We start from the raw sequence: 18385 nt of genomic DNA on the forward strand, positions 1-18385 counted from the left end.
GTTAATACAGATGCAATAAGAAGGGAAACTGTTGATTGGCAAAGAAATTCTACATAAGATGACTTTGAAAACAATTTGATATCCAATTAATAGAGGGAATGAAAAGAAATATATGAGCAAAAACTGTCTCTCAATAGATGTCCTCAAATGTTAGGAAGAAACAATTCAAACTGATTTTCATTCCCAGAAAACTTCTTAACAATGGTCTTGTTGTCTAGGCCAGAAACCATTCCCTGGAGGATTTGACTCCTCTGTTTCTGGAACATTCCCTCCCTAGGATCTCAATACTGTTATTGGTGTCTGCCTCAGTTGTCCACTTTATCTATACCTGACTCTAGTCATGCCTCATTTCACTCTCTGACCACCTTCTTGCCAATTTCTCTGATATAAGTATGCACAACCTACCCCCACTCCCATTGCCTGTTCTAGAACAATAATCCAATCAACTTTGACCTTGGTCAGGGAGAAGTTATATCATTCTATTCCCTGTGACATGATTTTTCATCCTTTGAACTTTCCAAACAGTAAATTCCTTCCTTGTTCACCATTTTTGTATTTGTGCTGTCTTTCCCTAATATAATGTAAACTCCTTAAGAATAGCAATGCTACTTACTTTCTTATTTATTTCCTCAGAATTTAGCCATAATATTTGACACATGGTAAGGGATTATTAAATGCATTTTTACTTAATTCATTCAAATGAAGAATAACAAAATATTAATAAAAGCATGAGAATGACTGTTCTAAATTATTAAGATAAATGCAAATCAAAATAACTATGAGGCTTTATCTCAAACCAAGAAAATTATCAAAAAGTTGTGAAAATATGGAAATAGTGTATATTAGAGGAGCTGAGAAAAGCCAAAAAATGAACTAATACACTGTTGCTGAAGCTGAAAATTTACCCAATTACTTGGAAATATAATTGGAATTATCCCCCCATGTGACTAAAAAATCCACATTTGACTTTTAAATGCTATTGTTAGGCATATTATTCATGTTAGGTACAACCTAACAATGTAAAAATAAAACAACAAAAACAAAGAACAACTGACAATAAAATAAATTAAAAATTGTTCAAAGCAATAATTTTGTGGCATAAAAGATTTGGAAACAACTTTTAAAAGCCCATAAATTTGATAACTGAGGGAAAGTGAGGGTACAAAAAGTGTTTAGTGTCCTATATGATGAATTCTTAGAAGACTTTTATGAACTGGTCTAAAGTTAAGTAAGCAAAGCCAGGAAAACCAAGCATTCTATGGATGTAATATTTTAAGCAGAAAGAATTAGGTAAAGGGAACTGAATGTTATCTTTTCAATATAAAAATCAATCTTACTTTCAGGAAAAAATTAGGAAAAAAGTTGTCCCTTCTTTTATTGCAAAAGTCTGAGAGGCCATGAATATGGATCGTTGCACATAATATAAAATATTCATTGTGTTGCTTTTCTCTCTTCCTTTTAAAATCTTCATTAGAAAGGGAAAGTCACTATGATAGAGGAGAGAGGAAAGATGCTTGGATATGAATGTGACAAACACAAAGGTATAAAAAGAGCTGTATAGTAAGTACAAAGAGGCCAAGTCTTTAATTGCTTAAACTTTTTTTAAATTTTTTTTAAATTTAAATTTATTTATTTAACATATTTGGTTTTCAGCATTGATTTTCAAAACAGTTTGAATTACAAATTTTCTCCCCATTTCTACCCTGCCCCCTACTCCAAGATGGCATATATTCTGGTTGTCCTGTTCCCCAGTCAGCCCTCCCCTCTATCACCCCACTCCCCTCTCATCCCGTTTTCCCTTCCTTTCCTGTAGGGCAAGATAAATTTCTACGCCCCATTGCCTGTGTATCTTATTTTTTAGTTGCATGCAAAAACTTTTTTTTTTGTTTTTGAACATCTTTTTTTAAAACTTTGGGTTCCAAATTCTCTCCCCTCTTCCGTTCCCACCCACCCTCCCAAAGAAGTCGAGCAATTCAACCTAGGCCACACATGTATCATTATGTATAACCCTTCCACAATACTCATGTTGTGAAAGACTAACTACATCTTGCTCCTTCCCAACCCATCCCGCTTTATTGGATTTTCTCCCTTGACCCTGTCCCCTTTCCAAAGTGTTTGTTTTGATGACCTCCACCCCCATCTGCCCTCCCCTCCATCATCCCCCTCCTTTTATTTTTTTTTATCTTCCTCCCTCTTCTTTCCTGTGGGGTAAGATACCCAACTGAGTATGTATGGTATTCCCTCCTCAGGCCAAATCTGATGAGAGCAAGGTTCACTCATTCCCCCCTCACCTGCCCTCTCCCCTCCTCCCACAGAACTGCTTCCTCTTGCCACCTTTATGTGAGATAATCCACCCCATTCTATCTCTCCCTATCTCCCTCTCTCAATATGATCCTCTCTCATCCTTTAATTTCATTTTATTTCTTTTAGATATCTTCCCTTCATCTTCAACTCACCCTGTGTCTGTTCTCTCTCCTTTACATATATATATATATATATATATACATACATATATATACACACACACACATATATATATACATACATAAACATACATACATATACACATAGATATATACATACATACACATTCACCTATGTATATATACATAAACATATATATATATGCATATTCCCTTCAGCTACCCTAATACTGAGGTCTCATAAATCATACACATCATCTTTCCATGTAGGAATGTAAAAAAAACAGTTCAACTTTAGTAAGTCCCTTGCAATTTCTGTTTCTTGATTACCTTTTCATGCTTCTCTTGATTCTTGTGTTTGAAAGTCAAATTTTCTGTTCAGTTCTGGTCTTTGCACTGAGAAAGCTTGAAAGTCCTCTATTTTACTGGAAGTCCATATTTTGCCTTGGAACATGATACTCAGTTTTGCTGGGTAGGTGATTCTAGGTTTTAATCCTAGCTCCATTGACCTCCGGAATATCGCATTCCGAGCCCTGCGATCTCTTAATGTAGAAGCTGCCAGATCTTGGGCTATTCTGATTGCATTTCCACAATACTCAAATTGTTTCTTTCTGGCTGCTTGCAGTATTTTCTCCTTGATCTGGGAGCTCTGGAATTTGGCGACAATATTCCTAGGAGATTTCTTTTTGGGATCTATTTGAGGAGGCGATCGATGGATTCTTTCAATTTCTATTTTGCCCTGTGGTTCTAGAATATCAGGACAGTTCTCCTTGATACTTTCTTGAAAGATGATATCTAGGCTCTTTTTTTGATCATGCATTTCAGGTAGTCCAATAATTTTTAAATGATCTCTCCTGGATCTATTTTCCAGGTCAGTGGTTTTTCCAAGGAGATATTTCACATTGTCTTCCATTTTTTCATTCCTTTGGTTCTGTTTTACAATATCCTGATTTCTCATAAAGTCGCTAGCTTCCACTTGCTCCAATCTAATTTTTAAAGTAGTATTTTCTTCAGTGGTCTTTCGGACCTCTTTTTCCATTTGGCTAATTCTGCCTTTCAAGGCATTCTTCTCCTCATTGGCTTTTTGGAGCTCTTTTGCCATTTGAGTTAATCTATTTTTTAAGGTGTTGTTTTCTTCAGTGTATTTTTCAGTATTTTTTTGGGTCTCCTTTAGCAAGTCATTGACTTGTTTTTCATGGTTTTCTCACATCCTTCTCATTTCTTTTCCCAGTTTTTCCTCTACTTCTCTAACTTGCTTTTCCAAATCCTTTTTGAGTTCTTCCATGGCCTGGGACCAGTTCATGTTTTTCTTGGAGGCTTTTGTTATAGGCTCTATGACTTTGTTGTCTTCTTTAGGCTGTATGCTTTGGACTTCTTTGTCACCAAAGAAAGAATCCAAAGTCTGAGACTGAATCTGGGTGTGCTTTCGCTGCTTGGCCATATTCCCAACCAACTAACTTGACCCTTGAGTTTTTCAGTGGGGTATGACTGCTTGTAGACTAACGAGTTCTATGTTCCACGTTTGGGGGGGGAGGTGCCAGCTCTATCACACTAGCACTACTCCTTCCCCAAGAATCCCCAGCCCGGGCTGGGCTTAGATCTTCAACAGGCTGTGCACTCCTTCTCTGATCCGCCACTTAATTCCTCCCACCAGGTGGGCCTGGGGCCAGAATCAGCAGCAACTGTAGCTGCCCCATCTGCGCTGGCCCCGGGGCTGGAAGCCGAACCGCGAACTCCTTCCACTCCCGCAGATTTTCCCACTAACCTTCTCTGCTGTCTGTGGTGTTTGTGGGTTGAGGGGTGTGGTAACTGCCGCAGCTCACATATTCAGGGTGCTAGGTGCCCCATCCACTCGACTCCAAGTTTGGTTTTTCCACGCCGCTCAGGCTGGGCTCTGCTCCACTCCGTCCCCAGCTCACAGCTCCCAGCTCCGTGTGGAATAGACCTCACCCAGAGACCATCCAGGCTGTCCTGGGCTGGAACCCTGCTTCCCTCTGCTGTTCTGTGGGTTCTGCCGTTCTAGAATTGGTTCAGAGCCATTTTTATAGGTTTTTGGAGGGACTCGGTACGGAGCTCACTCTAGTCCCTGCTTACCAGCCGCCATCTTGGCTCCACCCCTAATTGCTTAAACTAAATTTATGTCATGCTTCAAACTATTTGGCCACAGGTCACAAAATTCATAAGGGACCTCAAGCAACTCTCTAATAATAGAGGATAAAAACAAATTATATATTTTTCATTATTAGATGAAGTTTCACACTAGGGCACCAAGGAAATCCCAGATTGAAAAACATTTCTCTGCTTCCCCAAACCTTTTAAAAAGATTGAAGACAATGGAGTAATATAGTTCTTTCAATTGTGAAAGTAAAGATATTATTACCTCTATTAAATAAATAGGAGTTACTATTAATGTTTGGTTCTATTGCAAAGCAACACCAACAACAACTCTGAACAAAAACAATATAAGAATGATAATTTGAAAAGAATCATATTTTGATGTCTAAAATATTAGGGTTTTTTGGTTCAGTCATTTTAGTGTGTCTGACTCTTTGTGATCCCATTGGGGTTTTCTTAACAAAGATACTGGAGTGGTTTGTTGTTTCCTTCTTCAGTTCCTATTTCTAGATGAAGAATCTCAGGCAAATAGGGTTAAGATACTTGCTGATGTCACACAGCTTCTCAGTGAGCCTTCCTGACACCAGGTGCTGAATGCTATTCACTTGTGCCACCTAGCTGCCCCATCTAAATTATTAATCAGGGTTTAAAAATTAGATGATAACTCCCATTCTAAAATGTAGAAATGATCAACAGATATAACTAAGAGAGATTCAAAAGAAGACAGCCAAATAGCAAGGAACTGACAAAATTTGTTGCCCAACTAATAATTAAGAGATATATTCTCAATTTCACTAATAAGATTTGCTTTGAAATAATTTGGGGTCATTATATTTACAAAAAAAATAATGACTTGAAGCAATAAAACTCAAATCTGGTTGACAGTGGAGAAAGAAAGATTCATTTGTTGCTTATGGAATCGCAACATGATAAAATACTATTGTTGGGCAATTTGGAGGTAGATGGTAACAGGTTCAAAAGTCATCTTCTCCTTTGACATGGTAATTCCATTGTGGGAACATACTAAGAAAGTGTTATCAAAAACAATCACAAAACAGACTATCAGTTCAAGAACTGTTATAGTAGCACTTTTTAAAATTGAAAAACTAGAAGTAACCTAAAATTTTTATACTACAAGAATGATTATATTTTGGCATTTTTATGCAATTAAAATAATTAAATTAAGGCTAGGTAATGCAGTAGATAGACTGGATTTGGAATCAGGAAGACATATCTCCATGAGTTCAAATCCATGTGTACAATGAGGAGGAAAAGAAAATAGCAATCCATTCCAGGATCTTTGCAAAGAAAACCCCAAATGGAGTCATGTAGAGTTGGATATAATTGAAATGCCTGAACAACAATTATTTGAATTAATGAAATTTCACTAATGGCTAGTAAATCTTTGGTCCTTTAGGGCTTACAAAGTTTATACACATGTGCATATGTAATATATATATGTATATATACATACATTGGTTGTATCTTTCATTTGATCCTCTCAACAACTTAATGATGAGTAATATTAAAAGATATGAAAATAATTTTTGTGAAGTAGTACAAAGCAATAAATGAGTGAATGAATAAGTAAATAAATTGTTAATAGGATGAATGAATTAATGAGCAAACAAATGAATAGAAAGGAGGGAAGGAAAAGGAAGGAAGGGAAGGAGGGAGGAAAGAAGGAAGCAAGAAAAAATGAATGAAGGAGGTAAGGAATATGGAATTTTAAAAGGAAGAGCTAGAAGAACAGAGTGCACATGTAGGAGAAAAGAGCCAATGGAAATCTTAATGGAAATTTAATGAAAATGATTAGAAAATTATACATTTTTATGAATTACATACTCTTTTAAATATATACTGTTGCAAAGCAAAATAAAGATACCCATACTTTAATAAATACCATTGCATACTGCTTTTTTGACTTATATGTAATTAGTCATTTAACTCCCCTAATAAATGGAGTTAGAAAGGGATGAAGTAAGGAGAGAAGAAGATGAAGATGAGAATGAAGAATGAGCACCATGACAACTTTTTTTGCAGAATCCAAATGGAAACTAGTTATGCAAAACTACTACCACTCATTGAGAAAGAAATGCTGATGGAATAACAATACAAGGATCTAGCTGAGATCATTGGAAAATTTATTCTGTTCTTCTGGCTCTTCCTTTTAAAATTCCATGTTCCTTACCTCCTTCATTAATCAATTCAGAAAAAGGAGTCATTTTAAGTATTGTGTAGCTCAATATAACTAATACAATGCTATCAGTTAAAAAGAATATTTCTATAAGTAAAGAATTATTAAGGAAGGAAAATAATTATAATGATAATGTTAATGATAATGATAATAATAATAATAAATAAAATGTATATAGTACTTTCAGGTTTGCAAAACAATGTATTGATTCGATCCTTAAAATAACCTTGTGAATTTAATGCTATTTTATCCCCATTTTACAGATGAGAAAACTAAGAGTGAGAAATTTAGTGACTTGCTCAGTTTCACACTAGTGTCTGAGGTATTATTTAAACTGAATTTTTCTTGACTCAAAGCCTATTACTCTCAACCACTGCAACACCTAGCTTCCTAAAAGAGGAGAGTTTAATTAAAGACATCTTCCAGAACATTTCCAAACATTTTAAGTGAGCATAAATCTTCCTATTTTGTACCTAATAGAATCACAGTACCATTGGATTTTTTTTAGCTGGAAGGAGCCTTAATTCATTCTTTGTATTTACATAATGTACCCAAACTCTCCTCGCCCCCAATGCCTGAAGTCAGGTATGTTGCATTTCAACTCTGGCTCCAGGGTTCTCTGGTACACTTAAAGGGACTGAGAGGTGACAAAGACGATATCATGCTGGGTAATCTGGACACCCTCCAAAGTCCCCTTAAAGGCACATCTGAGTTAGGACAACTGGGCATGCACAGACAGACATGCCTAGGTGTTACATAAAAGGAAACTGACACCAAAACAAGGGAAGTGGTTCCTGCAAGTTACAAAAGTCTTAACCATAAGAGTAACACCTGAAAATAAAATCCACATTCTCTTGTTCCAAATCTGATGGTTTATTTCACTACACCATCTATTGTATTAAAAAACAGATAATTTATCAATAATCTATTCACACCTCTCATAAAAATGAGTAGGATCTGAGTGAATGAGTGAAAGATGTTGCTTGTAAGAAATTCTTCAAGGCTATACACTTTGTTCTACTAAATGACTGCTGTAACAAAATCCATAAGCAATAGAAATATGTACCTCTTTGTTCTCTAAAATTCCAATTAGGGCCAATTGTATGACCTTACACATATAAGGTGATGTTGACATGCTTATCAACTACTTTGTCATGTTTTTTTTTTTAATATCTTTGATGCAAGCAGATTATTCTCCTAAAAATTTTATAGATGTCAAAAAGTTGGCAAATAAGTCTATAGTTTTGATTTCTCAGATGATTTCCTTTTAGTAAGCATACCATCTCTGATATATTTTCTTTTTAAATTTTCTCATTTTCTGGGAACATGAATGTCAGTGCTTGTGTGTTTTAAAGTTGTGTCATCTCCAAATGGATTTCTTCAATATGAATTTGATCTGGTCCAGCTGGTCTTCCAGACTTTATCTTCTGAAATGCCAGGATCCCTTCATCTGGCTTATCAATTACTGAGGCAACAGATTCCAAATATGGCAGTCATACTAATGAAAATAGGCCATCATAAAACACCAGTGGATCTACTCCAATTCATTTTCAGTTAGTGTCCTCTCCTTATTTTCATCTGTAAATTCTTTCAAAATAAACATGTTTAAAATTTCCTAACACTTTCTGTAAGATCATTTTTCTTACCTCCTTGTTCTTCAATAATTCTCTGCAATTTATTTTCAGTTTTTGTGAATGAACAGAACATTTCACAAAAGAAAACTGAAAACTTGTATAGTATTGTTGTGTTTAAATTACTTGGGATGAGTAATACTTTTGATAAGGCTTCATTATGTATATGGCTCTGTATGTGCTTCTGCTGACACTAGACTGACTTAGAATGCCTGACCTACACCATATAAAACTTGATTGAGCTGGTTTCCTCTCTTTGAATGAGCTCTTTTTTCAACTAACAAGGACTTATTAAGAGCCTACTAGGGGCTAAGTACAGATAAGTGCTATATTTTGTTGTGTTGGTAGTCATGACAATATACCCCTAACTTATGATGAAAAATGTGAATCATCTCCAGAGAAAGAATGATTGAAGTCTGAATGCAAATCATGGCATACTTTAGCCAATAATATAGAACAAAGCATACAGTCCCTTTCTTTCCTTTGGTCTGTATTTTCTTTCACAACATGACTAATTTGGAAATATATTTTGCATGAGTGCACATGTATAACTATATCAAATTGATTGTCTTCTAAATGAGGACGGAGGGAGAGAATTTAGAACTCAAAATTTTAAAACACAAATGATAAAAATGTATTCAGCATTTGGAAAATAACAAAAGATTTTAAAAAGTTGTTCTACCTTATGCTACAACTGGAACCTCACTTTCCAGTACATTTTTTGTTCAGTTTTATTTTGTTTTGTTTTGTTTTAATTAAGACTGGGGGAGAAAAGAAATCATGTTTATCAGAACAAAGGCTATTCCCTTCCTAACTTTGCTCAGATGGAAATTCTGTTTTCCCTTTTTCACAATAAACCTGTCCTACTTAAAAAAGGAGATTTTACAGATATGATTATAAATAGATGGATAGTTTGAATATAGCAAATCTATCTTGAAATATTTCAAAGATGGCATTTAAAACATAGTTAATCACTTCCATTCATATGTGTATATATATATATATATATATATATATATATATATATATGTTAATTTTTTGGAGAAGGATTAGAAAACAAGTAATAAGTCAGTGGCTAGCCAATGTTTGGGATGGGCACATTTCTTCATTTCACTATATGCCACATTTTTCTGCAAGAAAAAGATCCTTGACCCCCAAAATTAAATTTTAAAAAATTTCACATTTATATAGCACCCAGGCACTGTGCTAAGTACTTTAAAATTATCATCTAATTTGATCCTCACAATAACCCAGGGAGGTAATTGCTACCATTACCACCATTTAAGATGAGGAACTAAAGGTAAACAGAGGCAGAGGTTAAATGATTTTCCCAGGGTCACACAGCTAGTTAGTGTCTGAATCCAAATTTGAACTCAAGTCTTCCTGATCCCAGGCCTGGTGTTGTATCCACTGTGCCACCTAGAAGCCTAAATCTGCCCACCTGCCACCCTAAATCCATGGTTGTTGCTACTGTCATGTTGCTGTTTCTCAAGGTTGAAGGAGATTAAAACCACCAGATCTTCCCATACTGTTGTGCCCCTTGAATGCCATCTTTAGCCCTTCTTCTTTCCCCTGGGGATTGAGCATCTAAGAATGACCAGACAGTACCAGAGAGCATGAGTCAGATTTGGGGGAATTAATTCTTGGCAAAACACCAAAGTAGGCTCCTTTTATTGTAGCCATTGGTGAATTAAGTGAAAATTCAGTGTACTATTTTCTTCGCACCAAAAATAATCTCCTCAGCTAAGCCCCAACTTCCTCCCAACCTTAGTAACATGCTCTCAAAAAATAATCTCTCTGTTATCTATTCTCTAAATCTCCCACTTTGTGGATGCCTTTGGTCTCAGGGACTGAGAACTCTCTAGACAGCCACCAACTCAAAATAATTTTTCTTAAAAAAGATGATTTGGAAGCAAAAAACTACTTGAAAGGGGGCGGAGCAAAGATAGCAGCTGGTAAGCAGGGAATAATGTGAGCTCCGTATGGAGACCCTCCAAAAACTTATAAAAAATGGCTCTGAACCAATTATAGAATGGCTGAACCCACAAAACAGCAGAGGGAAGTAGGGCTCCAGCCCAGGACAGCCTGGATGGTCTCTGGGTGAGGTCTATCCCACATGGAGCTCAGAGCTGGGAGCTGGGAGCTGGGAACGGAGTGGAGCAGAGCCCAGCCTGGGCGGCGTGGATCATCCAGACCAGAAGCCGGGCGGAGGGGGCCCTAGCACCCTGAATATGTGAGCTGCGGCAGTTACGAGACTTCTCAACCCACAAACACCAAAGACTGCGGAGAAGGTTAGTGGGAAAAGCTGCGGGAGTGGAAGGAGTTCGCAGTTCAGCTTCCAGCCCCAGGGGCAGCGGAGGTGGGGCAGGTACAGCTGTTGTTACTTCCAGCTCCAGGCTCACCTGGTGGGAGGAATTAAGTGGCGGATCAGAGCAGGGGTGCACAGCCTGCGGAAGATCTAAGCCCAATTCGGGTTGGGGGTTGGAGAAGGAGCAGTGCTGGTGTGGCAGAGCTGGCACCTCCCCCCCAAACATGGAACATAGAACTCTGTAATCTGCAAGCAGTCATACCCCACTGAAAACTCAAGGGTCAAGTTAGTTGGCTGGGAATATGGCCAGGCTGCGAAAATGCACTGAGATTCAGTCTCAGACTTTGCATTCTTTCTTTGCTGACAAAGAAGACGAAAACATACAGACAGAAGAAATTAATAAAGTCAAAGAGCCTACAACAGAAACCTCCAAGAAAAACAGGAACTGGACCCAGGCCATGGAAGAGCTCAAAAAGGAGTTGGAAAAGCAAGTTAGAGAAGTAGAGGAAAAATTGGGAAGAGAAATGAGAAGGATGAGAGAAAACCATGAAAAACAAGTCAATGACTTGCTAAAGGAGACCCAAAAACATACTGAAAAATACACTGAAGAAAACAACACCTTAAAAAACAGACTAACTCAAATGGCAAAAGAGCTCCAAAAAGCCAATGAGGAGAAGAATGCCTTGAAAGGCAGAATTAGCCAAATGGAAAAGGAGGTCCAAAAGACCACTGAAGAAAATACTACTTTAAAAATTAGATTGGAGCAAGTGGAAACTAGTGACTTTATGAGAAATCAGGATATTATAAAACAGAACCAAAGGAATGAAAAAATGGAAGACAATGTGAAATATCTCCTTGGAAAAACCACTGACCTGGAAAATAGATCCAGGAGAGATAATTTAAAATTATTGGACTACCTGAAATGCATGATCAAAAAAAGAGCCTAGATACCATCTTTCAAGAAATTATCAAGGAGAACTGCCCTGATATTCTAGAGCCACAGGGCAAAAGAGAAATTGAAAGAATCCATCGATCACCTCCTCAAATAGATCCCAAAAAGAAATCTCCTAGGAATATTGTCGCCAAATTCCAGAGCTCCCAGATCAAGGGGAAAATACTGCAAGCATCCAGAAAGACACAATTTGAGTATTGTGGAAACCCAATCAGAATAATCCAAGATGTGGCAGCTTCTACATTAAAATATCAAAGGGCTTGGAATATGATATTCCGGAGGTCAATGGAGCTAGGATTAAAACCTAGAATCACCTACCCAGCAAAACTGAGTATCATGCTCCAAGGCAAAATATGGATTTTCAATAAAATAGAGGACTTTCAAGCTTTCTCAGTGAAAAGACCAGAACTGAACAGAAAATTTGACTTTGAAACACAAGAATCAACAGAAGCATGAAAAGGTAATCAAGAAACGGAAATTGCAAGGGACTTACTAAAGTTGAACTGTTTTGTTTGCATTCCTACATGGAAAGATGATGTGTATGATTCATGAGACCTCAGTATTAGGGTAGTTGAAGGGAATATGCATATATATATGTTTATGTATATATATATAGGTGAATGTGTATGTAGGTATGTATCTATGTGTATATGTATGCATGTGTATGTAGGTATATATATATGTGTGTGTGTGTGTGTGCTTTTATATATGTATATACATATATATATATATATATATATATATATATATATATGTATGTATATGTAAAAGAGAGAGAGCAGACACAGGGTGAGTTGAAGATGAAGGGAAGATATCTCAAAGAAATAAAATGAAATTAAGGGATGAGAGAGCAACATACTGAGAGAGGGAGATAGGGAGAGATAGAATGGGGTGGATTATCTCGTATAAAGGTGGCAAGAGGAAGCAGTTCTGTGGGAGGAGGGGAGAGGGCAGGTGAGGGGGGAATGAGTGAACCTTGCTCTCATCAGATTTGGCCTGAGGAAGGAATACCATACATACTCAGTTGGGTATCTTAACACACAGGAAAGAAGAGGGAGGAAGATAAAAAAAATAAAAGGGGGGGATGATGGAGGGGAGGGCAGATGGGGGTGGTGGTAATCAAAACATACACTTTGGAAAGGAGGCAGGGTCAAGGGAGAAAATTCAATAAAGTGGGATGGGTTGTGAAGGAGCAAAATGTAGTTAGCCTTTCACAACATGAGTATTGTGGAAGGGTTATACATAATAATACTTGCGTGGCCTAGGTTGAAGTGCTCGACTTCTTAGGGAGGATGGGTGGGAAGGGAAGAGGGGAGAGAATTTGGAACTCAAAGTTTTAAAAACAGATGTTCAAAACAAAAAAAAAAGTTTTTGCATGCAACTAAAAAATAAGATACACAGGCAATGGGGCGTAAGGAAAGGAAGGGAAAAGGGGATGAGAGGGGAGGGGGGTGATAGAGGGGAGGGCTGACTGGGGAACAGGGCAACCAGAATATATGCCATCTTGGAGTGGGGGGGGAGGGTAGAAATGGGGAGAAAATTTGTAATTCAAACTGTTGTGAAAATCAATGCTGAAAACCAAATATGTTAAATAAATAAATAAAAAATAAAATAAAAAAATAAAAAAGAAATAAAAAAAGATGATTTGATATTATATTTCATGGTTGTGCTGGGCATAAGAATTGCTTGTTATAATTATGTTGTACATCATGGATTGGATGAGGTTTTTCTCTACAATGAAGTATATTTTCTTTGGAACTTCATGCTTATATTTCTAAATTTTCTATGATATAAGTATCTTCAAGACAATATAATGCCTTGTTTTCAATTCTTTGAAGGAATAAAAAGTAGAAGAAATAGAACATGATAAAATGAAATTAAATAACATTTAAAATTGATGAGGAATAAATCTTTTACATTTTCTGCCTATATATTTAATCTATATAAGCCTTATCAGATGATAAGAGAAACAGTCAAAGAAGGAAAAGGGAAGAGGGGAAAGAGAACATTTCCAAAGTAATTGATCTTGTTGGAAGTTTTTGAGGTGGATAAAACCATACAGATCTGAGAGAAAAACTATGTGTGATTTCAAAGGAAGAAAAAAAAACTGATCCCAATTTGCCCCAATCAGAAGGAGTCCATTACTTTGTGAGAGAATTATGATGCTTGCAGCCTTTTCTTACCTGCGGATAGTAGTAGCTATAGAAGAGGAAGAAGAAGGAGGAAAGAAAATATAATGTCTCTTTTTTTGCCTGTATGGGAATCCCTGACCCTTTTTCATAAAGTTTATTTTTAGTATCTCCTTGTTTTAATGTCAGTTTCAATTATGAATACCTGTTTCTGGTCTCAATCAGAAATGTGTAACTTGTGATACATCTTTTTTTAAAGAGAAAAAAAAAAGCAACTCAGTCTGACAATCTATGCAGTGTTCCATATCCATAATTCCACACATCAGTGAGGACGACAGGAAATGTATTGTTTGAACTCTTTTCTGGGGCCAAGTTTAGCCTTTACATAAGGTATTTCATTAAATTATTTAAAAATATCTTTCCACTTATGTTGTTATAAGCACTGTGTGTATTGTTTTCCTAGTTTTGCTTACTTCTTTCTTTCTCAGTTCATATTAATGGTTTCATGCCTTTATTTTCAAAACACAAAAATTGCCTGCCTGATAGGACTATCCCAATATTCCCCATTGTTCTCCTTTGTAACAAATCTGCCATCTAGAAAGTGTCTTAGAGCTTCATGCTCCATTTCTCAGTTGTCTTTGGTTGAGTGGTGAGGGTATTACAAACAATACATCTAGCATATTGAGTGCTTCCCTTAACATCATTTCCCTCAAGTACTGATGGATGTGCATGGCAACGATGTGACCTGTAGGTGGGCATAGGGGACTTCTTGGCACCATAAAATACACAGTCCCTGAAAAAGAAGGATGTTTTGTAAATACTCCAGTGGCTCTGAAAAGAAAGAGCATTCCACCGGAGCAAGATTTAGCCTTTATTTCCATGAAGTTTTTGAGAGTTTTTAGAGAAAGAGAGGAAAAAATTAAAACAGTTTATGGACTGAGCCTCTTCTCTGGTTCCAGGAATCATTAGGCTTTAAGACCAGCATAAGTGTATGAATAACAGCTAAAGTTAAAGTATCTAGTTGAGCATTTCAAGGATGACCAATTAATGTACTTTAGTTGCATGAGCTGACCACCACCTGTGGGCAGGTATAAATTATGCCTAGTAGTTAAGGACAAATAAGGGCACTATCGACTGGTCAGGGATGGAAGACTTAAATAAAGGGGCCATTAAGCTGTTTTAATAGAGTAATTCAAATGTCTTTTCCAAATGTCCTTTTGTACTAGGGAAAAGGAAGAAAACATTTAGGTTATTGTCTAAGCAGGTGTTTGTTAGCTATCATTCTAAGAAATATTACTTTCTCATCTGAGAACTGAATCATTCTTTATACTAGTGCCATCACACTATACATTCTATATAATTTAAAGAATATTTGAAATCTGCATTGGTATAGAGCTCATCAATGAATGAAAACAGGGGGCAATGACATTTTATTTTCCATTAAAGGTGTAGGGTTGCTGATAGGGACAACACTGATGTGTAATAAGTGATAATTTGGCATCATAGAGATTTATCTAGCCATCTCTGTCAAAGTAGTTCATCTCTGCTAATTAATATCTTTTAAAATTCTGCTGGGAGCAATGAATCTAATACATATTTGTCCATGGAGATTTTTTAAGAAAAAAAAATATTGTTTTTTTTTTATTTCAGGACACATTAATTTCCCTCCATATCTCACTACTACCACTATTGGACCTTTTCTTGAAGCAAAACAAATGAACAAAGAAAACCCACAACTACCAGATAGAATGGTGCATATACAAAACTCCATATCTGTAGTACCTACTTCTCTTTATAGAGAAGAAAGATTTGTTTCCTCATCAGTTGTAATGGATGAAGATTGCTCATTACATCTTCTCATTGTTGAAGGGTAATTTGAGAGCCAACATGGTATGATAAATTGAGTGTCAAAACTCCTGGGCTTAAATCATGATCCTCATGCTTCCAGAGAAAGACTTCAGAGCTGAAAATGATCACCAGTGTTATTTTAGAGAACCTCATACTTGACAAATAACCTTTGTAAAAAAATACCTGAAAAAGGGGCTCTCCAATCTGTGCTTGAGGAGGGTGGAGCCAAGACGGCCATGCGAAAACAGTGTCTTCCCAGAGCTCTCTCACAATTCTGTCAGATACCTCTAAAAAAATGAATCTGAGCAGATATGAGAGTTAGAAACCACCAGTAGACTGAGTGTGGAAAATTTCCAAGCCAGGAGAGTTCAAAAGTCTGACAGGACAGATCTGTAGGCTGTGAAAGTGCCTGGTGTGCTGAGCTACACCAGACATCACCAAAGCAGAAGCAGCTGCAGAAATCAGCCAGCAATCCAGGCTGGGAGAAAGCTGGGTGCCTGAAACTGGCAGAGATCCCTAGGCCTTCCAACACAGGACAAGAGTCTGTGGAAGCAAAGGGAGGCAGCAGCACAGCACCTGTGGCTGTGAGACATGCACTCCTGAGGCTTGCAGCCCAAAGGTTTGAAACATGCTTTCTTGAACTTCCAGGAGACATAATGTCCAGGTAAACAGCTCTCATCCCTCCCTCCCTCACTGACCCAGAGAATTCCTCAGGAAAAACACTGGAATAGATGAGACAGAAGTGGGGCTTCGGTAGTCAAACAGTGGGAATTCTCAGTCCCAGAAGGGAGGAGACAGCAAAGGCCAAACACCAGGAACCCAGAAGTGCCTTTGCAAAGCCAGGGGAAGTGGCAGACACCAGTAGAGACAACAGCTGAGATCACTGGTGCTGGAGAGCACCCCCAGGAGAAGAGGAGACTTCTGGCAGCCAGACAACCCCTCCCCCACACCTCAGGAAACCAAAAGTCATAATACCCCAAGCCAGTAAGTAGGCTCACAATTCCCAGAACAAGAAATCTAGGGCAGAGATCCCTGAGGCCCAAAAGCATAAATCCACTGTCAAGCCAGGAAAAACCTAACCAACATGAAGAAAAACACAAAAAAATGGAAGACCATTGATTCTTTTTATGGAGACAGGGAAGATCAAAACACCAATTTGGAAGAGGACAACATTGACACTATACCAACATCTGATACCTCAAAAGGGAATGTGAACTGGTTGCAAGCCCAAAAAGCATTCATGGAAGAACTAAAGGAGGGTTTTAAAAACCAAATTAGGGATGTTAAAGAAAAAAAATGGAAAAAAAAAACACAGATGAGATTAAATCTTTAAAAAGTAAAACTGATGAAATGACTAAGGAGATTCTGAATCTAATAAAGAAAATGACACCCTGGAAGGTAAAATTAACCAAATGGAAAAGGAGACTCAAAAGCAAAATGAAGACAATCTGTGCTTGAAAACTTTTGTTTATTTTTTTAAGTTTATTTCTTTTAATTTTATTTATTTTTAGTTTAAAACATTCAGTTCTACAAACTTTTGAGTTCTAAATTTTCTCCCCCACACTCTCCTCTCTCCTCCCTAACCCCAAGACAACATTCAATCCAATATAAGTTCTACATATACCTTTACACTAAACATTTTCCACATTAGTCATGGTGTAAAGAAAAATTGTAGCCAATGTAATGAACAATTAGAAAGAAGAAACAGGGAGAGAGTTAGAAGACACTAGTAGATTGAGAGGAGTAGGAGCGCTAAGCACATGGAATGGCACCAGACCAAACCAACCGGGAACAGCAGAGGAATCCAGGCAGCACGCAGGTCTGGGAGAGCACTGGGAAAGTGAAACGCCAGAGCAGGAACAGGCCCAGGGTGGAAGTACCTCAGGCCTCTCAGCCCAGGGCAGGATTCTGTCAGAGGAGCAGCTAGCCTAGAGGCCTCCAACCCACAGTCTGAAAGTTTGAAACTCACCTTCTTGAACTTCTGGGAGCCATGATGTGCAGGGAAAATGGCTTTTATCCCTCCCTTGAATAAATCGAGAGAATAATACTACAGGAGAAACAGAGGAGCCAGAAGTGGGGCTTCCGTAGCAAGAGAAGTGGGGGAAAGGGTCCTTCCTGTGATGGCAGAAGGACACTAGTGCAGGAAGAGAGATGTCCTAGCAGCCCTCACTTCAGCAGAACAACAAGAGCAACTGAAGTCCAGGGGGTGGAGCCAGGAAATTGTCAATACTAAGACCACAGACATGCCTTTGCACAACCAGGGGAATTGGAAGACACCAGCACAGACAAGAGCTGAAACCATCCATTCTGTAATACAGTCCTGGGGAAGAGGAGATGCCTCCAGCAGCCAGATCACCATTCTCCCAAACCTCATGAAACCAGAGGCTGTACAATATAAAGCCAGTCGGCAGACCCACAGATTCCAACACAAGAAACTTGGGACAGAGCCCCCTGAGCCTCAATAACAGAGATCCACTTTAGAAGCCAGGAGGAAAAAAAATACCATGAAAAAACACACTAAGAAGCCAAAGAAGATTGATTTGTATTATGGAGACAGGAAAGACCAAAATACTCATTCAGAAGAGGACAGCATGGACACTACAACCACATTTGAAACATCAAGACTCAGTCAAACAAAATCTAAAGAATGAAAAAATAGAAGAAAACGTGAAATATGTGACAGGAAAAACAACTGACCTGGAAAATAGATCCAGAAGAGACAATCTAAGAATTATTGGTCTGCCGGAAAGCTATGCTGAAAAAAGAGCCTGCACGGTATCTT

Source organism: Trichosurus vulpecula, chromosome 1, assembly GCF_011100635.1.
Source record: "Trichosurus vulpecula isolate mTriVul1 chromosome 1, mTriVul1.pri, whole genome shotgun sequence".
In the NCBI taxonomy this organism is placed as follows: domain Eukaryota; kingdom Metazoa; phylum Chordata; class Mammalia; order Diprotodontia; family Phalangeridae; genus Trichosurus; species Trichosurus vulpecula.